This window comes from Neofelis nebulosa, chromosome 3 (assembly GCF_028018385.1).
Source record: "Neofelis nebulosa isolate mNeoNeb1 chromosome 3, mNeoNeb1.pri, whole genome shotgun sequence".
Taxonomy (NCBI): Eukaryota; Metazoa; Chordata; class Mammalia; order Carnivora; family Felidae; genus Neofelis; species Neofelis nebulosa.
The window spans coordinates 85,977,114-86,001,344 of NC_080784.1; positions in this window are offsets into that span (position 1 = coordinate 85,977,114).

Consider the following 24,231-nt stretch of genomic DNA (forward strand, 5'->3'; position numbering starts at 1 on the left):
ATGGAGCCTTGCCTCGGGGGCTCCATGCTGCCCAAGCAGAACCTGCTTGAGATTCTCTCTCTCCCTCTTTCTCTGCCCCTCCCCTGCTCTCTCCCTCAAAATAAATGAATATATATTTTTTTCAGATACAAAAGAGCACACAGTAAAACATAAGTCTTCTCCTACCTCTGTCACTTCTCTTTCTATTGAAATTACAACCTCTGGTTCAAAAATGTTCAGAAGTTCTCTCTCTTCTCAGAGAGAACCCCTATTGCTTGTTTAGTTTTCCAGACAGAAACTATGCATAGACAGACAAATACATTTTGCGCACAAATGATAGTATATTAAACATAGTGTTTTGCACCATCCTCTTTTTCCCTTAGAACTATGCCTTGGAGATCATTCCATGGAAGTACATACAGGTCTACCTCATTCTTCTTAAGAGCCACAATAAAAGACCTCATTCTTTTATAGAACAAGATATGCTTATATCAACGGTTATGAAACTAAGCTCTGAGTTCAAATCCTATGTCTACCATTTACTAGCCATATTACCCTGGGCAAGTTACCTATCTCTCTGTGCCTCAGTTTCCTCATCTATAAATATATGACTCACAGATTGAGTCATATATTGACTATTTAATAAAATAGCCAGTACATACAAAACACTTACCATGGTGTCTAGCTCATAGTAAGCATTCAACACTTTTTTTCTGTTAGCATTTATCCAGTTTTCTATTGAAAGACTTCAGGTTATTTCCAATATTTTGGTGTTGCAAATAATTCTATAATAAATATCCTCATATAAAGTCATTTTGGACCTATGTAAGTATATCTGCAAGATAATTTCTGAAAGTGGAAGTTTCTAGGTCAAATCAAACGTGCATTTTATATATTCATACATTCTGCCAAGCCGCCTTCCACTCAGATTGTAATAATTTATACACTACCAACCATGATATGAAAGGGCCTCTTTATCTCACCATTTCTAACGTGATGGTTAAAAAATTATATTGCAGCATAGTTCTAATTTTAATTACCTATTTATGTTAAGCGTCTTCTGTATTTCCTTTTCTCTTCTTTTAAAATCAAATCATACATTTACTTGCCCCGTTTTTTATTCCTTTCCTTTGCTTAATGAACACATTTTTCTAAAGTGTAGGTGGGTAGTACGAACCTCTAACTCACTTCCCTTTCTACCGAAATTACAACCTATGGCTCAAAAATGCCTAGAAGGTTGCTCCCTGGAAATCACCGGTGACCTCCAAATTATACTATTTAATTGTGTTTTCTCAGTCAGAATTCTTGCATTTTCTACAGTATTGACCACACTTGCCCATTCCCCTTTCTGGGGCATTCAGGAGATTTCTAAATCACACACTTCTGCTTCTCTTTGGCATTCTCCATCTTTTTTTAAGTTCTCTGGGGATGACCAGGTTGACCATCTGCCACTTAAGTTTAGGGCCCACCATATAATTCATCATCCAAACCAGGATACTTTTAGGATAAAAGAGATGCTTTTAATAATCATTCCAGGGGCGCCTGGGTGGCGCAGTCGGTTAAGCGTCCGACTTCAGCCAGGTCACGATCTCGCGGTCCGTGAGTTCGAGCCCCGCGTCAGGCTCTGGGCTGATGGCTCGGAGCCTGGAGCCTGTTTCCGATTCTGTGTCTTCCTCTCTCTCTGCCCCTCCCCCGTTCATGCTCTGTCTCTCTCTGTCCCAAAAATAAATAAAAAAATGTTGAAAAAAAAATAAAAATAAAAAAAAAAAAATAATCATTCCAGGGCAGGGGTGCCTGGATGGCTCAGTCGGTTAAGTGTCCGACTTCAGCTCAGGTCATGATCTCACAGTTCGTGGGTTGGAGCCCCGCGTTGTTGGGCGTTGGACTCCAGCTCAGAGCCTGGAGCCTGTTTCAGATTCTGTGTCTCCCTCTCTCTCCACCTCCCTTGTTCACGCTCTGTCTCTGTCTCAAGAATAAATAAACGTTAAAAAAATCATTCCAGGGCAAGAGTTGTAAACAGATTATGCCCCAAGCAAACCATGACATATACTCTAATCAAGTCCCTTAACCATCTCTCTGTCTAGTATTTTCTTCCTTCTCCAAAATCCAGAGCTTTTTTTGTATAGCTGCAGTGCCTTAGCTTTGCTATTTATTTCTTGAAGTCACATTCTGCTAGGATGAGATATGGACTAGAGTCTATTCATCCCTGTACCCTATTTCCTTGCTGTACCTCAAATCAAGCATCAATCACTTGGAATTTTAAAGATTATCTGTTAATAAATTGAGGAGTTTCAGTGAGGGTATATTATCAGAGAGAGGAAAGCAGGGCCATGTCTGAATTAGTGATCCAGCAGCCACGGGAATAACTTAAGATGAAACATGTGGTCCGGGAAGATGAGCTGATCTCTTGAAGATAGATACTCACGGGATCTCTACAAGCTAAAGTGGCTACTCTTTTGCAAAAGATTAAGGTATGCTTCATTTTAAGCCATCTGAAGCTCCTGATATTGTGATTGCTCATCTACCACTACAGTTTCAAATTCTCTTCAACCAAACCACTAGAAGGGATTCACTCTTTGCTCAGACAAGGAGACACTGCTGGAATGAGTGGTAGAAAGAAGGTGGGCCTCCGACAGGCAGGCTGCACTGTGGACACTGAACTCTTCTTCTTCAGGGAGGCAGCCAGTCGACCCTACAGACCTGTGAGCCATGCAACTGCTCTTGATGTTTCATTCAGGCTGGATTTGGGCTGCACCAGTCAGTCTTTGCTTCATCTTTTTCTGTGTCCATAGGTAAGCCTGGGGATAACCTTGTGTTCTTTGTGGAGCTGATAAAAGGGATTTTTGTGGCTGGATGCTGAAATGTGTGATATAAAGGCTGTGCTTGTGGAACAGAAATCCAGAAGGTGGGAAGCGTTTCACCTCTATAAATAAGTTTTACATGGGGCAATGCAGGGTTGCCCACCCAAAATCTATTCCCACCTTTTTCCTTGCTGACACAATCTCACTGAAATCACACTAACCTAACAGTTTGGTTTATTCACTTTGCCCCACTTTCAATTCATTTTAATCATTACTCCATTCAAATATCCACTTTAATTATGTGAGAAATCTATAGAGATTTCTCCAGTTTCTGAGAATAATGTTTAAGGCATTGACATTTTGTTCCCTACCAAAAGGGACACGAAATCCAATATATTTTTAGCAAATGCTTATTTTATGTATTTATTTTTTATTTTAGAGAGAGAGGAAGGGGGGCAGATGGAGAGAGAGAAAAAGAGTGAGAGAGAGAGAGAGAGAGAGAGAGAGAGAGAGAGAGAGAGAATCTCAAGCAGGCTCCATGCTCATCACCAAGCCTGACACGTGGCTTGATCCCATAGCCTGGAATCATGACCTGAGCCAAAATCAAGAGTTGGTCACTCAGCTAATTGAGCCACCCAGTTGCCCCCACAAATGTTTGTTTTTTAATTTGCAACAATTTTCAAACAAAGCCAATCATAGGTATGAAAGCATTACTACCTTTCCATTTATATTTTATTAATGAGGACCCCGAGAAAGGCACAGAGAAAGTTGCACAGTTAGAGGAAAAAGAAAACAAGAATGCCAAGCCCTGACTTTCATGCTTGTAGTTTTCCCACTAGAGTATGCTGCTTTCTTGTCTGTGGATTACTGAAACCAGACCACTATCTCCAGCATTACTAGGGCACACAATTACATTGATGACATTGGGGGCTTTTGGTTCTCTGGAAGAAGATAGGATTCTTTGCAGTATAATTCCATTGCATACTAGAGCTATCCAGAAGTCCCCTGAAGGCACGAGAATAGCAAAATCTCATCGTCATAATTGGAAACAAGAGTAGCCCAGAGAATAAGACGAAGGATGTTTCATAGGTAAAGGAAAAAAGGAAAACCTATAAATCTATAGAACCATACTTATGTAGTAAAGGGTTAACTCAGTGGGGTTGGGAAGCTCAAACCCTGAACATTCCAAATAAAGGACTGGTCTTTGCTAGCCCCTGGGAGATAATCTCAAGGCCCTTGTAATATCTTGCCTACAAGGTCTTTGCATGCCTGGGGACTTGGGCCATGCCAGAGAATTTGTGCCAGTAATGCCATATGTGGCAGAAGCCTTGGGCCAAACTGCATAAATTTCGCGCCTAGAGAAGCTGTTGGGTAACTAATGTCAGCTACATAGGTGCTCTATGCCTATATGACTGTTCCCCAAATACTGAACACCAAGACTCAGGTGGGATTCTCTGACAATACTCTGACTTATTCCATATCATCACTGGGAGTATTAAGTGCTATTTGTACGACTCCATTGGGAGAGAACTGGGAGTTTGCATCTGGTCTCCCCTAGACTCTGCCTTGTGCACCTTCTAAATTTGCAGATTTTAATTTGGATCCTGTCACTGTGATAAACCATAAGCACGAGTATAATAGTTTGCCTGAGTTCTGTAAGTTCATCTAGAAAATCATTAAACCTGATGGGCACCTGGGGTGGCTCAGTTGGTTGCATGTCCAGCTTCGGCTCAGGTCATGATCTTGTGGTTTGTGAGCTCAAGCCCCGTGTGGGACTCTGTGCTGACAGATCAGAGCCTGGAGCCTGCTTCTCAATCTGTGTGTCCCTTGTCTCTCTCTCTCTGCTCCTCCCCAGCTCACGCTCTGTCTCTCTCTCCTTTTCTCTCTCTCTCTCAAAAACAAATAAACATTTAAAAAATTAAAAACAAAAGAAACAAATCTAAGCATGATCTTGGGGACCCCTGAAACAATACCTCTTGATGGCTTACTTAGGATTAAGAGAAAGTCTAAGAGCACCTAGGTTATCTGAAGTGTGGTAAGTGCACATGCGGAATAATCATTGTCATTAGCATTTGTATTGATACTTTATAGTTTACAACATGCTCTCTTTTGACACTCCAAAACTCTGTGAAGTAGTAGTAACCTCATTTTTTTAGATAAGAGACTACATTAGTTATTTATTTTTGTATTAAAAAAAAAGACTCCAGTTTACTGGATTTAAACAACAAACAAATATTACCTCATAATTTCTGACTCAGGAATCTCAGTATGGCTTAGCTGGATGATTTTGGCTCAGGGTTTCTCACAGTCTCAGTCACCTGGGGTTGCATGATACTGTAAATCCTTGACTAGATTCCAGGCTCAGCTTCTGAGAAGATTCAGTCCAATGACTATTGGCTGGAGCCCTCAGTTCCCTGTGGGCTGTTGTCTAAAAGTCTTAGTTTCTTGCCATGTAGGCCTTTCCACAAGGTTGCCTGGGTATCCTCAAGACACAGCCCCTGGCTTCCCCCAAAGTGCTGCTGCCTGAGACAGAAACCACAGTCTTTATAACCCGATCTCAAAAGTGACCTAATAATGTTTCTGCCATACAGATAAAAACTAGTCCAGTGAGGGAGGGTATACACAAGGGCTCCCTGAGGCCATCTTGCAGGTTCACTGTCACACAAACCAAGAAGTTAGCTAACAAGTATAAGGTCACACTGTGAGAGGCAGAGCCAGATGTTGAACTCCTGTCTCTAGACTCCAAATTCCTTACAGGTTATCCCACAACTGACCCAACTTACAAATATTCCCTTTGACTCTAAGGAAAGAGAAGCAAATGAAAAGCTCATTTAATCCTTGAATCACAGCTCTTAGTAAACATTATTATCTCTTCTAATAGATTGGAACAGAGGTTCAGAAAAATTACCTTTCTCTAGTTATATAATAAGGCTAAGGAAGAGAACCTAATCTATAATGATTTCAAATGTATCCATATTCTATTCTAAATTGCCTCTGTGTCATACTTTAGGAGCAACACATAAACTAGATCACTCATCTTGTTCCTCCGTTTCTTTACATGTTATTTTTTATCTAGTATGAGATATTAATGATTGTAATATAAAGAATTGTACAAATTAAGTTATGAATCAATGCTTTAATGAATGTCCTGCACCATTAATGTATTATTCACACTAGCCTTTCATATACTTGTCCCTCTTCTAAGGGACTTGTCAATTTCTCCGGCCCTTAAATACATTGCTTGGAATCTAATAGACAATCTTTTTGCATATATCCCATTAAGAAAACATATAGCTTCATTATTTGTCAGTATTTTATTTCTTAAATTCTTGATGGCTGCTTTGCCCCCCCCCCCAAAAAAGAGAAATGTGTAATTTTAGTTATTCTACCAGCAATGACTATTTGATAGAAGCAAATTTATACCCTGCTGCACTGTTTTGTGTCTTTTTGCTTACACACCAACTTTTTCTTCAATGCCAATTAGATTTCACCTTCAGTAGGAACATCGTACATGTCAGTAAGTTCATGGAAATGATGACAAATCAGAACAATTATGAACAAGTCATGCACACCCACTTGGATGGAAGGATGGTGAATGCCATTGGTTCTATGATAAATGTTGACTTCTAATATGTTAAAATATAAAAGCTTGTATTGAACCAGTGAACTTCTTTTATTGTCCAAGTTTTACTCTAACAATGGTTGTGTGGGACACAACGTGGTTAATTTCAAGGTGCAATTCAATCTTTTTAAAACCAAATTGGGCCTCTTTCACCTCACTTATTATACCCTCAAGCAACTTTTATGTTATATTTAGGATCTCTCAAGAATAGGTAAGAAATCAATTCAGAACACTAAGTTTGATGTCCAAAAGACAGTTAGAAAGTCATCCATCAAAGCAGTTTATATCAGCATGCAGTAGACTTCCACTGACAGAGCCTGACAAGCCTTTCTTGGGTAAAATGAAAAATAGAAACAATTGCCTTTGCAAAGCAAGAATTTGTGAATCTACTCTAACCAGCGATTTCAATAAATGTGAGTAAATTCTCAAGAAAGGGTCAGGAAAGGTTTCTGACTAGTAATGGAGAGAGACAGGCCGAGAGGCAAATGTCGTGTGTAGTTATATCATCCTGATATAGTCACAACATTCAGGAGACACCTTTCACTTATTCTACAAGCATTTGTTTCCAGTTCAGCGTATACGTTTTAGCACAATTTATACGAATTTCTGGCTTGGTGCCATAACTAATTGCCACAAGCTAAGTGGCTTAAAACAACACAAATATACATCTTACAATTCTGGAGGTCAGAAGTCACACAGATCTCATTGGGCTAGCATCAGAGTGTCAGCAGGGCTGTGTTCCTCTCTGATGGCTCTGGGGGAGAATTGACATTCTCACCTTTCCAGCTCCTAGAGGTTGCCCACATTCCTTGGCTCATAACTTCCTTTCTCCACCTTCAAAACCAATAATGTTGCATCCATCTGTGCCTTTTCCTTACAGGCGATCTCCCTCTGACACTCTTCTTCATCTCCCTCTTCCACTTTTAAGGACTCATGTGATTACACTGGAGCCACTCATATAATCCAGGACCTATTTTTTTTAATGTTTTTAATGTTTTTTAAATTTATTTTTGAAGGAGAGAGAGAGAGAAAGAGCATGAGCAGGGGAGGAGCAGAGAGAGAGGGAGACACAGAATTCGAAGCAGGCTCCAGGCTCTGAGCTGTCAGCACAGAGCCCGACGCGGGGCTTGAACTCACGAACCTTGAGATCATGACCTGAGCCGAAGTCGGATGCTCAACTGAGCCACCCGGGTGCTCCAATCCAGGACCTATTTTAAGATGAATTGATTAGCAGCCTTACTTCCCCTTTTTGATGTAAACTGGCATATTTGCTGTTCAGGGATTGCACACGGCCATCTACTGGGCAGAGGGGTGTGCATTATTTTGCCTAACACTCTACTTTTCTCTTAAGATGTTCTATTATTTAATTTCAAAACCATCTCAATTTTTTCAAATTTATTTTAGAGTGCTAAAGATGTTAGGCTCACTTATTTTGCAAAGTATATTTTTAACACTCAATGCTGGTTTCATGAAGACTATCAGACTGAGTTTTAAAATGGAAGAGTTTCTTTTCTACTATTGACTTTCTTTTTTTTTTCAACGTTTTTTTTTTATTTTTATTTTTGGGACAGAGAGAGACAGAGCATGAACGGGGGAGGGGCAGAGAGAGAGGGAGACACAGAATCGGAAACAGGCTCCAGGCTCCGAGCCATCAGCCCAGAGCCTGACGCGGGGCTCGAACTCACAGACCGCGAGATCGTGACCTGGCTGAAGTCGGACGCTTAACCGACTGCGCCACCCAGGCGCCCCTCTACTATTGACTTTCTAACACAAACCCATCTCTGAATCATAGTTTCCAGCTCATAGCATGTGGATAATTGTACATTTCCTACTTTTCCCATGGAGTGATGATGAGATCAGCAAATACATGTTAAAATATTACATTGTCATTGCTATACAAATAGGAGACAATATATCTATCAGTAATAATGTTGGTTATGATAATTTGAATGTTCCAATTCCACTACTAGTTTCTTATCTCAGTGTTTCAAGATACTAAATGTTACAAGAATTGGTTAAAGACCCATAGGAAAATGTCTCCTACATTATCAAAGAATGAACTATTATATAAGCACAGCATTTCCTTCATGAGTAAAATGTTTTTAGAAAGCCCTAAAACTCATGGAAGCTCCAGGGTGCCTCATCTTCAGAGGATCTGATTTAAAATAGACTGTCTTTATTACAGATGTAAATTGTGTGACAATTATGATTGGCCACATCTTCTGCTTCCTGCAAGTGGTACTTTTTTTTTCCTTTTTTTTTTTTTCTTTTCCCTTTCCATACCTACAATTGTATCAAGAAAGGAGTCTTACTTAAGTGTAAGGATGCACACAGGTGGGCCACAGCCCATGGTCGTTAATTTAAGGGCACACTTTCATTTTCAATGCAATTAGCTGTCTAATTGAGCATCCAAATTTAGCAGTGCATTTGCATGTGCAATTAATTATGATTTAAAAGCAGTCTGCGTTAATGGTTTCTTTTCCATTATCTACAAATGTAATTACTGAAGGATGGATTGAGTTTGGAAATCATTTGGGAAAATGTTTTTGCACCAGTGCAGCCCAATGCTATAAGCGGTTAACAGTGAAATCAGAATACCACACCCACAGGCATAAGGCTGAAAAGGGAGTTATTTGGTGGGGATGGGCTATAAGACAGGACCAGATTGCTGATTTGGGTATATGGTAATCTTTTTAATGCTTACTGGAGTTAACTCAAATTATAGTCACCATATGACTTCACTCAGTCAGAACAAAGACAAACCCTGAATTTACAACAATAGATTTTAGAGGAGGAGGAAAACAAGAAAAACACCTCTCGTTAAAAAAACAAAATCTATGGGGCGCCTGGGTGGCTCAGTTGGTTAAGCGTCCGACTTCAGCTCAGGTCACGATCTCGCGGTCCGTGAGCTCGCGGTCCGTGAGTTCGAGCCCCGCGTCGGGCCCTGGGCCGATGGCTCAGAGCCTGGAGCCTGCTTCCAATTCTGTGTCTCCCTCTCTCTCTGCCTCTCCCCCGTTCATGCTCTGTCTCTCTCTGTCTCAAAAATAAATAAACGCTAAAAAAAAAAATTAAAAAAAAAAAAATCTAAAAGAAGACAATGTCTTAAGAATTTGTCTTAAATTACAAATAGTAGCATCTAGTTCAGTTTGGAACAATTTGTATGCTTCTCTTGGTTAAAGAAAGTAAAATGTGACCTTAAAAAAACTGAGATAAAGTCAGAATAGGAGCAAGTAATAATTAATAGAGAAAACATAGTCATTAGAAAGACTGTAAAAATTATGAATAAGCAGACTGTGTCCTTTCCATTGGCTGAACAACTGAAAATTTTTGCTATTGTTTCCTAAGGAAAAACAAGCATTTTGCTAACCTGGGATTTCTATAAATGTAATGCCCATAAGTTTGCTGTGGAAGAAAGAATTTATACCCCTGCCCTAAGGAGCACAAAGACTCTGAAGGACGGAGGGACACTGGATTGGGTTTATCTTCATAGGCCTACTTAGGTTGGAGCCTGACATCCTGACTGGGGAACTGCTGGGAGAGAAATTGGCCATTGAAAAACTGAGGGGCACTTCAGAAGTGGGAAGAGGGGGAGGCAAAAAGGTCAGGAAGATGTTGTGAAAGAAAAATCCTCAACCATTATTTCGCTAAAGTTTAATTCTTTTAAATAAATTCTTTTAAATAAAATTATTTGAAATTTTATTTAAAATTATGTGCTAAATTATTGAATTATTATTTTAAGAAATATATTTTAAAATAATTATTTAGAATAAGTTGTTTTAATTAAAACCGAACAGAACAGTATACAACAATAAGTAAAAGTCTTTCTTCCCACTCAGAATCCTGGTCCTTCTCTTCAAGGGTGACCACAGTAAACATTTTTCATGTATTCATCCATAAAACAATATATACTATAGTTTAGAATTTTAGGCAAATTTTAAAAAAAAAAAATTTTTTTTTAATGTTTTTTATTTATTTTTGGGACAGAGAGAGACAGAGCATGAACGGGGGAGGGGCAGAGAGAGAGGGAGACACAGAATCAGAAACAGGCTCCAGGCTCCGAGCCATCAGCCCAGAGCCTGACGCGGGGCTCGAACTCACGGACCGCGAGATCGTGACCTGGCTGAAGTCGGACGCTTAACCGACTGCGCCACCCAGGCGCCCCCTAGGCAAATTTTTATATCATACTATAATCAATCTCTATTTCACTCCTCACTGTTTTTTCATATTAAAAGAGTTTCAATTTATTTGTGTATCAAGACATTCAGATCTACCTCATTCTTGTAGCTGCTTAAAATATAATTGAACAGATTTTTGATGATATAATTGACTTTTCTCTCATTGATGGACATCTGGGTTTTTCTAGTTTTGTCTTTTATATAAAAATAATGCAAACTATGTTTATGTAATTACCTTGGCATTCTTTAGTATAAATATACAGAGAATACATTTTTAGAAATGAAATTGTTGTCAGATGATATGTACATACATGCACTTTAAATTTTGATGGTAAATGCATTTTTAATATAATATTCATGACCACAAATAGTGTTGGAAAACGTTAGTTTTATAGTAATATATAAATATTTAGTAATATATCATCAATATTTTAAGACTTTTCTCAAGCTCATGAAGAAAAAATATTGTGTTTAATTTGCATTTTCATAATTACAATTGATCCTGAATACTTTTTCACATGCTTATATTAGAGTTTGGTATCTTTTTTGTGAATGATTTATTTATACTTCTTATTTTTCTCCCTCTTTTTTTAAAAACTCTTTCCCTTATTGGTTTGTCAGTTTATATTTTAAGACTTAGCTTCTTGTCTGTTCTGTATGCTACAAATATTTTCTATTTGTCTTGTTCATGTCATTTTATGCTCTGTAGTGCTGAGATATCTCTGACTTTGTGCTGCTCAGTGTACTTTAAAAATTATATGAAGAAATTATTTGAAGACTAGGAAATGGCGGCTTTATCCAAAGAAGATTTATGTATGGGTTATAAGGTACCCTGCAGGTGCGACTAGTCCAGGGCAATCTTAAACCAAGTTCAAGGTTTGAGTTTTCCATTCCCCACAGAATAGGATCACTGGCTTACTTTTGAAGTCTATCTCTTTTTTTCTGTGTAACAATTTGTTGTGGCGAATGTGTCCACTAGAATGTACACTACACTCCCCATTTTATGCAGTCCCTGGACTTTGGTGTCATTTAGCCTCCCCTATCTTTCACAGAACTAAAAAAAAGTTCACATTTTCTGAAATGGCAAAGGTTCTTAAGGCAAAATTTGGGTTCTGCATATCTTTCTGGAATCCCTCCTTTGTTTTCCCTTCCACTTGGCTCTGCTAATTTTTACTAGGTTGTCAATTCTTGATACTTTTCAAGAAGATTCTTAAGGTAGTTTATTCAGTACTTTTACTTGTAAGCAGCATGAAGTTTGTCTGAATAACTTAGTTTTCTATTTGCTTAGCTGAAAGTCCTCTGTTCTTATCTTTATTAATTCTACCATTCTACTTGGGAGAAAGTGGTGATTTCTCTGCTCTTTTTCTAGTTTTTTTGAGATTAAAATGTATTTATTCTCAGGTTTTTCTACCTAGTGAATGCATTTAGGTGCATGATTCTTTCTCTGACTACTTGTTTGGCTGCATCCACTGGTTTTGATATGTAGATAATTTTAAACAGGAACTTAATAACAGTGATTTCTTTTTAACCTAGCAGTTATTAAAAAGGGTTTTATTCTTTAAGATATCATTGTTTAAATATCTGGGTTCACCTCGAGCTTAATTCCTTATTTATATTATGTTATGTTATTAATTATGAACCATATGACATATGGTGTTTAGAAGTGATAAATATCACTCTTTACCTAATATCTAACCAATTTTTGTAACCGTTACTTGTATTTAAACTGACTTTGTATGCTGAAAATATTTCCCTTTTCTGGGGTTAAGGATAAGTTTATGATTCTTTATATTAGTTTACACTACAGACATTCATTGACTACTGTTATTTGTTAAGCTCTGTCATAGGCTATGAGGACAGAAGAGTCAACCATACTGTCGACAAATCACTGTCCTCAATGTAATTGACGCTCTGGTGGAGGAAACAATCAATAAATAAAGGGGTATTTCATGCTAATATCTATGGAGAAAACAAAACAAAAAAACAAAAACAAAAACAAAAATGTAAAGGGATAAAAAGTGACAGAGGCGCCAGTTTCAATAGGGTAGCTAGGAAAAGTTTTAAATCAGACATTGAGAAGAGGCCTGTATGCAGTTATAGAATGACCTTGTGGAGATCTTGGGGAAGAACATTCCAGGAAGAAGAAAAAGTTATTATACATAACTCATCAGTTATTTTATTCAAATCCTCCATTTCTTCACTCAACATTTTTAGCTGTTTTCAATTTCTCAGAAATATATGAAAAGATGTTTTTAAGATGTCTATTATCGTCAGACCATGTAAACTTAGTATTTGTGATGATAAAGTACTAGTCCTCAGAGTGTTTAAAGGAAATTAAATAAAGAATTCAAATAAATGACTTGGCCAGGGTGTGGGTGAAGGGGGAGGGGAGCCAAGATTTCTGCTATTAATGTAATCCCTTTTAGCATTAAGCTATTCTAATTGAAGTCTAACAGATTCTTGTGTAAGTACCCCAAAATGAAGTGAATCAGCTGACAGGGCCAGGTACACAAATCCCCCAAGAGATTATTCTTATTTAAAGAGAAGAATATATGGGAAACCATGCTACCTATATGAGAGTGGAGAAAACCCCAAGTAGCTATCAAGAGAAATAAGTCTAGCCCGCAATTCTTAAATATGAGAGGACAACTAAGGATAACCAGATGTGTAAGGAAAACTGTGTCATGAAAGAGAAGATAAAGAAAAGATCCACACATAATATAGGAAAGACAACTTAAATCTTCTAATTATTATCCTGAGAGAAATTTGAGGAAATTTGAGGAAAGTACACAAAAGTTAAAAATAAAATTGCTAAAATAGAACAGATGGAAGATACTAGATTCGCTAGAAGATAAACTCAAAGACATCCTAGAGAATTAGAAGGAAACTTTAAAGACACAACATCTGAGAAAGAACATTAGAGACAGAGAACATGTGTTGTTACACTGATATCTAATTAGTAGGTATTCTAGAAGAAAAATCAAAGAAAAAAATTAGAGGAAATAAATTTATCAAAGAAAAACAGAAGAAAATTTTCTTAAACACATTTATTGAGCCATGTGATAAGGCCTTATGCTAAATGCTGAAGAATTTAGCATTAGTTCTATAGAATTGAAGACATTAAAGTCTTCTAAAGGCTATAGTACTATAGTATAGGTAGTAGAGAACCAGTGAAAGATTTTAAGCATGTGAGTAACATAATCAGTATTTCTTTTAGGAAATGATTTTCTATCAGCAATGTTGATAACAGGCAGGTTAAAAAAAAGTTTTAGGAGTTTACATTTTACTAAATCTCTTCACCTATAGCTTCTTTGCAATCATATAAGGGAGAGTTGGTAATATTCCCGTTGGAATTGGACAGTTCAGATTGAGAGAGGTGCTGTAGACTGTACATATCAGATCGAGACTAAACCTGTTTTGTTTTGTTTTGTTTCTGATTCCAACATAGCATTCTTTTTCCTCTCAATTATTTTTTGTCCTTTGTTGACACTTCACGTGTATATAGCACCATTTGGCAATAACGTTCATCCTGCAACTCAAGTGGAAAATGTTTCTTTGAATTGTCTAAAGATGTGTTATTCAATAAACGCATGTTATTCAATAAAATTCAATAAATCTATTTTTTTTATTCCTAAGAACATAGATAGATGACATTTTCCAGATCCCTTACAATTTGATGTTACCATGAACTAATTTGTAGTCAGTGGAACTTGAGAGGAAGTTGTGTGACCCTCTTTTAGTCCTAGTGCCTCAAAAACTCATGCAATAGAGAAAACTTGTGTGATACAGTAAAAGTTAATATACTTAATTGTGAGAAACCCAAATCTTTTCAGTTAAGATTAGATTCAAGGCAAGGATGTTCCCTCTCACCATTCTTTTTCAACATTATACTGGAAGTTCTCATTAATGCAATAAGACAGGAAAAGGAAATAAAATGTACACATATAGGGAAGGAAGAAATAAAACTGTCTATACTTGCAAATGACATGATTATCTGTGGAGAAAATCTAAATGAATTGATAAAAACCCCTGGGTCTAATAAACAAGTATGGCAAGGTTACAGGATACAAAGTCAATATACAAAATATATAAATAAACAGAATATAAAATAAGCAAAAGTCATTGCTTTCCTATACACCAGCAATGAACATGCAGAATTTGGAACTAAAAATAAAATACCATTGGGGTACCTGGGTGGCTCAGTCATCTGAGCATCAGATTCTTGATTTGGGTTCAGGTCACAATCTCACCATCATGGGATCAAGCCCCTTATCAGGCTCTGTGCTGACAATTTAGTGCCTGCTTAGGATTGTCTCTTCCCCTTTCTCTCTGCCCCTACCCCACTCATGCACTCTTGCTCTCTTTCTCTCTCTCTTTCAAAATAAATAAATAAACTTAAAAAATACAATTTACATTAACACTCCACAAATGAAATACTGAGATATAAATCTGACAACATATGTACAAGATATATGTGAGAAAAACGATAAGACTCTGATGAATGAAGTCAAAGAACTAAGGAATTAGAGACATCCTATGTCCATGGATAGGAAGGCTCAGTACTGTCAAGATGACAGTTCCTCCCAACTATACTGAATCTATAGATTCAATGTAATTCCAATCAAAATACAAGCCATTATTCTGTGAATACTGATAAAGCAATTTAAAGCTTATATGAAAAGGCAAGCGGCCTAGAGTAGCCAGCACAAAATTAAAGATCAAATTTAGAGGACTAACCCTACCTGATTTCAAGACTTACTCTAAAGCTACAGTAATCAAGACACTATAATATTGGCAAAAGAATAAACAAATAGATTAGTGAAACAGAATATAGGGCTCAGAAATAGACCCACATAAATATAGTCAACTGATCTTTGGCAAAATAACAAAGGTAGTGGAGTAAAGATAGTCTTTTCAACAAAGGTGCTGGCACAGCTGGACATGCACATGCCAAAAACTGAATCTAGACACAGACCTTACACAAAAGGTGAAAACACCTGTCACAAAAATTAAGTCAAAATGGATCATAGACCTAAATATAAAACAAGAAAAATTATAAAACTCCTAGAAGATAACATCAAAGAAAATCTAGATGATTAGGGGTTGTGATGACTTATTGGACACAATAGCTAATGATAGTTTCATAGAATGATCCATGAAAGAAATAATTGATAAGCTCAACTTTGTTAAAATTTAAAACTCCTGCTCTACAAAAGACAATGTCAAAAGAACAAGAAGACAAGTCACAGACTGGGAGGAAATATTTGCAAAAGACATCTCGTAGAGGCTATTATCCAAACTATTCAAAGAACTCTTTTTTTTTAATGTTTATTTATTTATGTTGAGAGAGAGACAGACCACGAATCAGGAGGGAGAAAGAGAGAGAGAGAGAAAGAGACAAAGAATCCCAAGCAGGCACCAGGCTCTGAGCTGTCAGTACAGAGCTCGACACGGGCCTCAAACCCATGAACTGTGAGATCATGACCTGAACTGAAGTCCACTGCTTAACCGACTGAGCCAGCCAGGTGCTCCCAAAACATTCAAAACACTTTTAAAAGTCAACAGTTTATAATTCAAAGGGATACACGAACCCTTATGTTTATAGCAGCATTATTTACAATATCAAATTATGGAAGCAGCCCAAGTGTCCATCAAGAGGTATATAGATACAGAAGAGGTGTCATACATGGTGGTACATCTATGTATGTATATGTATACATATATGGTATATATGTATGAAATGGAATATTATTCAGCCAAAAAAAAGAATAAAATTTTGTCATTTCCAATGACATGAATGGAACTAGAGAATACAATGCTAATCACAATAAGTCAGTCACAGGCAGACAAATACCATATGATCTCACTCATGTGTGGAATTTAAGAAACGAAACAAATAAACAAATGAAAAAAGACAGAGAAGGAGAGAGAGAGACAAACCAAGAAACAGACACTTAACTAAAGAGAACACACTGATGGTTACCAAAAGGGAGGTGGCAGGGGCGCCTGGGTGGCTCAGTAGGTTGAGCATCCAACTTTGGCTCGGGTCATGATCTCACAGTCCGTGAGTTCAAGCCCCATGTCGGGCTCTGTGCTAACAGCTCGGAGCTTGGAGCCTGCTTCGGATTCTGTGTCTCCCTTTCTCTAACCCTCCCTTGTTCATGCTCTGTCTCTCTCTGTCTCAAAAATAAATAAACATTGGGGCGCCTGGGTGGCGCAGTCGGTTAAGCGTCCGACTTCAGCCAGGTCACGATCTCGCGGTCCGTGAGTTCGAGCCCCGCGTCAGGCTCTGGGCTGATGGCTCGGAGCCTGGAGCCTGTTTCCGACTCTGTGTCTCCCTCTCTCTCTGCCCCTCCCCCGTTCATGCTCTGTCTCTCTCTGTCCCAGAAATAAAAAAAAAAAAAAAAAAAAAAAATATGGAGATATTTTAAAAATAAATAAACATTAAAAAATAATTTAAAAAAAAACAAAAAACAAAAGGGAGGTGGCAGGGGGAGGGATGCATAAAATAGGTTATGGGGATTAAAGAGTACATTCATCATGATAAGCACTGACTAATGTATAGAATTGCTGAATCACTACACTGTAAACCTGAAACTGATATAACACTGTATGTCAACTATACAGGAATTAATATTAAAAACTTAATAAACAACCTGGTTAAAAAATTAGCCAAAGACTTTGACAGTCGCCAAAGAAGAAATACAAATGGCAAATAAGCGTATGAAAAGATGTTCCACATCATATGCAGAAATTCAGGGAAATGCAAATATAAACAAGATGTCACTACACATCTAATAAAATGACCAAAATTTGAAACACTGACAACACCAAATGTTGACCAGGATATGGAACAACAGGAACTCTTATTCATTGGTGGTGGAAATGCAAAATGGTTCAGCCACTTTGGAACACAGTCTGCCAGTTTCTTGCAATACTATACATATTCTTATCATATGACATATGATAAGAATCTCTATATTTCCTGTCAGATTTGCTGTAACCACAAAACTGCTCTAAAAAACGTAGTCCTGGGGTGCCTGCGTGGCTGAGTTGATTAAGCGCCCAACTTCGGCTCCATCATGATCTCCCGGTCTGTGGACTCAAGCCCCGCGTCAGGCTCTGTGCTGACAGCTCAGAGCCTGAAGCCTGCTTCGCATTCTGTCTCTCCCTCTCTCTCTGCGCCTCCCCTGCTTGCGCTCTCTCTCTCTCTGTCTCTCAAAAATAAATAAACATTAAAAAAATTTTTTTAGATTAAAAAAATAAATAAATAATAGTCTTATTAAAAAAAAAAGGAAAGAAAAAAAAAAAAGAAAGAAACTACCAAGGTAGACAAAACAGGGAGCTGATCCTGATCTTTAGAGTCTTTTTGCCATAGGAACATTTTCTTTTGACAGTTTCATGAGTCTAGAGCAAGTAACAACAAACCTTTTATGTAAAGTGCCAGGTAGTAAATATTTCAGGCTTTGAGAACAACATGTAGTCTGTTGCATATTCTTTTTGTTTTTTACCACTCTTTAAAACTGTAAAATCTTTTTGGAAATAGCGGTGATGAGTCTACAACATTGTGAATATAATTAATGCCAGCAAATTGCACACTTCAAAATATTAATAAAAAGTGGCCCAACTTTTAAAAAAAAAGGAAACACCTCTCATCCTATTTCTCCCTCTGCCATCCTGAAGCAACTAACAGAAGCCAAGTGCTGAAGACGATAGAGTAAGAAGGTATAAAAAGCCTGACTGAATCATCACTAGGATAATCATCCAAAAATCAGGACTGCCTGTTAGAGATTTGACATAAGAAATGAACTCATATCATTTGGGGAGAATTATAATTATAATTTTAATACATATAATATATGGTATAACTACACTTTCACATGTTATAATTTTGCATACACACACACACACACACACACACACATAAATGGCAGCTAAATCAAAAATCTCAGGAAATCTCAAATCCATATTTCAAGATATTTGATCTTCTCATTGTCAAATAAGTGCCCAACTAAAAAAGGCTTGGCTTCCAATGTTGATTTTTGTATCTTTAGGGTTTTTTCTCTGGGATGAGTTATTTAGCCTTTCTGAGCATATGTTTTTAAGATTATAATGCTTATTTCTTAACGCTATTTAAGGATTATATGAAAAGGCCTGTAAAAGTCTAGGCACTTTTAGCAGTGCCTATCACAAAATAGGCCCTCAATGTATGTTCCTTCTCTCTTACAGCTTTGGGTGTTACTATAAAATCAACTGAGACCAAAAATAGCACAATAAAGGGGCATCTGGGTGGCTCAGTCAGTTGAGCATCTGACTCTTGGTTTCAGCTCTGGTCATGACCTCACAGTTGGTGAATTTGAGCCCCTCGTTGGGCTCTACACTGATGGTACAGAGACTGCTGGGGATTCTCTCTCTCCCTCTCTCTGCCCCTCCTGTGTATGTCTCTCTCTCAAATAAATAAACTTAAAAAAAAAAAACAATAAAAAAAGAACAAAAACACTGCATCATTCATGATGCCCTGGTGTGGTCTGATATGGAATCAATGCCTCCAGTATTTTTCCAAACTTTGTAGTGAACAACAAATCTACCTCTATTAGTTCCTTGTAGTTCACTGTCTTAGCTAAATTAGGTTAAAACTTTAATTTTCTAAAATAAATGAAGTGTAAACCTACAAATGAAAAAAAATCCATATCTTAATAAAGTATATTTCATTTGGATGTTCTTTCATTTCCTATTTACTCTCAAGGGCCTCTTAGAGCACAGCCAAATTGGAATCCTTAATTATAAGTAGCCATTTGGAATTGCTTAATCAATGGTGACTTACAACTGAATGCACAAACTTTATTATCATAGCTACTTTCCAAATGAATTCCGAAGTATATATGTCTCGGTGTATCATGTGATTTTACTTTGATTCCTCTAAATAATGTCAATTAAACTGGTTACAAGTAGATCTAAGTACCTAAGGTATATCTACACATTTTCTTATGAGGAGTAGAGAATTTATTTCTAACAAAATATTTACCCTAGAAGTGTCCAAGCTCTTCACAAACTCTGGAGGGCTTCATAGAGCCTAGGAATGAAGGCCAGAAGGGTATAAATGTGCTAATATAATGGTGCTATGATTCTAAATAATCATATGTATTTTTAAAAGACCATAAACGGTTTTATAATGAAAAAAATCTAGAGGATGTTCTAACCAAGCAATAGTGAAGAAAAATATTTGCGTAGTTTGGTAACAGTATCTCTTGCTAGGTTTGTTGCCATTAAACGGAGTTATCTGGTATGTGTTGAAAGGTGCTGTCTTAGTTGTGTTAATGCCTCTAGGTATGTCTATCAGAGTAATGGAGTATACTGTGTCTTTCCACTCACTAATGTTTCCTTTAAAACAAAAATAAAAATTTTTGTTTAATACTGTTTACATTAGGTCAAACATGATTGTTAGGGTATGTTTACTTATGACTAGGGAGCTTATTTATTCAAGTTATGTCCCCAGGGTTGTGAAAAATCACACTCCTTAAATATTTTAGTTTATATTCAGAATGTTTTTAAGACATTTCTATATTACATTTTTTTGATTGTTCATACTGGTTCTACTATTAAATTCCTTTCAGACAGAAGTTTCATAATTTTTCATTGACTTCCATTTATTAGAGATGCAAATAAACTCTTTCAGAAAAAAAAAGTGACTCAAGCCAAGGTTGAAGGCTTTATTCAGCTGATAAGCATCAGGGAACACTGAAGGACAGGTAACTCGTCTAGATGCAGGTCAGAGTTTCAGAAGGTGAGAAGAAGAGGACACAGGTCCTGGTGGTTTGGCTGGGGTCACAGTTTCCTCATTAAATACTGTGAAACTTGCAGTTGGAGATGTTTCAGAGTTTGTGGCTCTTGCTCAAGGTTATTAGTGCAATCCCATCCTAAAATATGTCCTAACAGTATTTTCTTAAACCTGTTTTTGCAAAGCCTTTCAGTTTGGTGGTTAAGCAACATGAAGGAAAGTGTATGAAGGTAGTAAAAAGCAAGGAAGCAAGCAAGTAAGAAAGAAAGGGAGGGAAGGAGGAAGAGAAACAGGAAGGAAGGGAAGGAAGGAAGGAAGGAAGGAAGGACAGGAGGAAGGAAGGAAGGAAGGAAGGAAGGAAGGAAGGAAGGAGACAAAGGAAAAATTGGAGACTTTCTATTATGCCTGTTTTAGTCCTTTTAGATAGCACAGAAAAGGAACATTTTTTGTACTATATGCTTCTTCATTCATATTTCCCCTTGGGTTTTTTTGTTTGTTTGTTTGTTTTTAACCCATAGCAAGAAGCAGAAAAAGGTACTTAGAATGTAACATGTCTACATTTCTACAGTACGAAAAAACATGATTACTTTTCTAATTAGATAGGCACAATTTCCTATTTTATCCATCCTACAGAGTAGCCACCATTCTGTTTGTTTCTGAAGTCTCTTTTTTATTTTGGACTTAAGGTTATTGCTATAATTTACACACCAGCTTCATGTTTACACATTCAGCTCTTTCTTTCAGAATATTGTTAGTACCTTGAAACATTCATAATCTTGATTTTGACTTTCTCCTTTTTTGTAAAAAAAAATATTTAATGTTTGTTTTTGAAAAAAGAGAGAGACAGAGGTTTTTCTTTGGGGGGGACCTCTGGGGGCGGGGTTGGTGGGGAGAGGGAGACACAGAACCGAAGCAGGCTCCAGGCTGTCAGTGCAGAGCCTGATGTGGGGCTCGAAACCATGAGACATGAGATCATGACCTGAGCTGAAGTCAGACACTCAACCAACTGAGCCATCCAGGCACCCCACCTAGGATACTTTTTTAACAACTTTGGAATTATAAAATCTCTGACATATTACAACATGACTTTAAAATAAGCACTTAAATAAAAATACATTTTTTAAACAGAAAATAATGCTCTCAATACTCATAGTAATAATTGTGAAATCTGCATTGGTAGTATTAAAGTATCATGAAAGTCCTTTGAAACGTTCATCAATGATTGGGTTATCTACATTTGGAAGTTAAAAATTTGTTTAGCATAGCTTATTTTTCATACAAATAAAACTTCCATTGCTTTGTCCTTCTTTATTTCAATTTTCTTCCCAGAAAAATATGACTTACACACATGGGACCAAATAATTATGGGTATTAATTCTCTTCTAGGGATTCACAATTTATTGGAATTTTCTAGACCTTTAAAAAACAAAAATCTCTGAGAGAATATGCTTTGGCAATTTTTAAATTTCTTATACTAACAGAGATACACATATCATTATTAAAGATTGGTTTGTGATTAATTTATACTGTAAATTATTAAAGAATCTTTTCAAAACATTAATTTAGGTATAAGTCATTTTACTCTTTACTTCAGAGCAGACATGTGTGACTGTCAAGCAAATGGACTTGGTACTTTGCTGAAGTCCAAGAACTATTCAATTAATTTGCTCCCCTGATGGTTAACATACCCAAGAAGGCTGTAAAATATTTATTTCACTCCCTTAAAGTCATTCACAAAAGACTAATGCTTTGTATATCCTATTTCAAGAAGGTACCTTAGCATTTACCCACCTTAACTAAAGACGAAAACAGACTTTGGTAACTGGATAGTAAACCTCAGAGGCATAAAATAAAACTATTTTTAGGTCGGCAATATGCATGAGACCCATACCATAAAAGCTCATTATCTATAGGGTTTTATTCTTTCCTTCCATTATAGTTTGAACTTCTGTTGCTGCCATCCATTGAATTCCCATTAATGGAACTAACTGTTCGATTAATACCCTGTTGGTATTGTCATCAAGGACTGACATGGATGACCTGGAAAATGCAGATGGTTGATGGGTGTGTAGAATAAGAGGGATATGCATTTGGGAAAGTAAAATTGTTTGTGATAAGTCAGGTCCTAAGTGATAATTAAATGGTATTTTGTGACTATTTCAACTTTAGTAAATATTTCCATACTCCAACTTAGAATTGCACGTTTTTCTATGTAATTATGTTCTTGAGACCCAATTGTTTGGAGTTCTATCATTTTGAGTTATGGTACTGAACAACAAAGGAAGGAATAAGAATTTTCTTTCACTAGAGGGCACTGGTTATACTACTACTGACATGAAAATCAACTACTCCTCAATACTTTAGAACTAGAACATAATAAATAATACCCTCAATGAAATTTATGTCATGTCCTTCAAAGGTAGAAGATTTCTACTAAAATCCTTGAAGTTTTATCTTGATTTTAGTAAGAAATGAAATTTTTAGACAACTAGGATGGAACCATATTAAAGGCCTCAGTAATTTGCCAACAACATCAAGCAGCAGTAGAACACCTTAGTGGTCTCTCACCACACTGGAAGAAAGGATAGAAGGAAGGACAGATGAAAGGAGGGAAGGCAGGAGGGAAGGAAAGAAAGAAAGAAAGAAAGAAAGAAAGAAAGAAAGAAAGAAAAGAAAGAAGAAAGAAAAGAAAGAAGAAAGAAAAGAAAGAAAGAAAGAAAGAAAAGAAAGAAAGGAAGGAAGGAAGAAAGGAAGAGAAAGAAAAAAAGAAAGAAAGAAAGAAAGAGAGAGAAAGAAAGAAAGAAAGGTCAACACATACAAAACAGTTCTAGTCTCTAACCTGTATGATTACTTTGAGCTTGCATACATTCACAAAAGATAAGCTTCCATAAGTTTACATCTGGAAGGGCAAAAGCATTCTTTCTCTTCTCTGTACTTTTCCAAGTGGGAGCAGCACAGCTCATCATGCAGCTGCTCCAATCCATTCCATAAATATGATGCCACCAGTTCAACGATCTCTAAGATAAAGACAGAACCTCAGAAATTTAAGAACCATCCCAGTTTCAAAGCACTTGCTCTCTGTTCTTGCACTCCCGTCTCCATTCCAAGTACAGTTTAATTCAGCTGATTGAGCCAAAATGGCCTTAATACATCAAGTTGACTCAAAAGTTTCCAATAGGAAGATAAGGTCAAGCACATTCATTCTGGATTTTCCTTGGTGGAGGATGGCTAAAATGTAAGAGCAAACTGAGATTAGTATTCAGAGAAATAAAGTGTGCTGAATGTGAATAATAAGGGATTGTTTAAAGAAGCTTAATATTGGGGCGCCTGGGTGGCTCAGTCGGTTGAGCGCCGACTTCGGCTCAGTTCATGATCTCGCGGTCCGTGAGTTCGAGCCCCGCGTCGGGCTCTGTGCTGACAGCTCAGAGCCTGCAGCCTGTTTCAGATTCTGTGTCTCCCTCTCTCTGACCCTCCCCCATTCGTGCTCTGTCTCTCTCTGTCTCAAAAATAAATAAATGTTAAAAAAAAAAAAAAGAAGCTTAATATTAAGCTGAGGAGCTCATCTGGGCTCCTTGGGTCAAAGAGGAATTGAATTTATTGGAAATTTGGGGAAAATAAGTACTGCCTCTCCAAAATTCCATTATACTTGAAAGTTAACAGCCTAAAACTGTTGCACATTTCAAGCTGTTTGCTGAGTCTGGAAGCTTTGTGATTCAGATTATTCCCGTGGTGACTGCTTCCACCCCCATTGTTTTCTTTATTAGGAAGCAAAGATTCCCATATGTTTCCGTGTAAGACAGAATGACTCAGGCGTTTTATATTTAATGCACCCTTGGATAGCTGCTTTAGATTTTGTATGCTGGTACAAGAGCACAG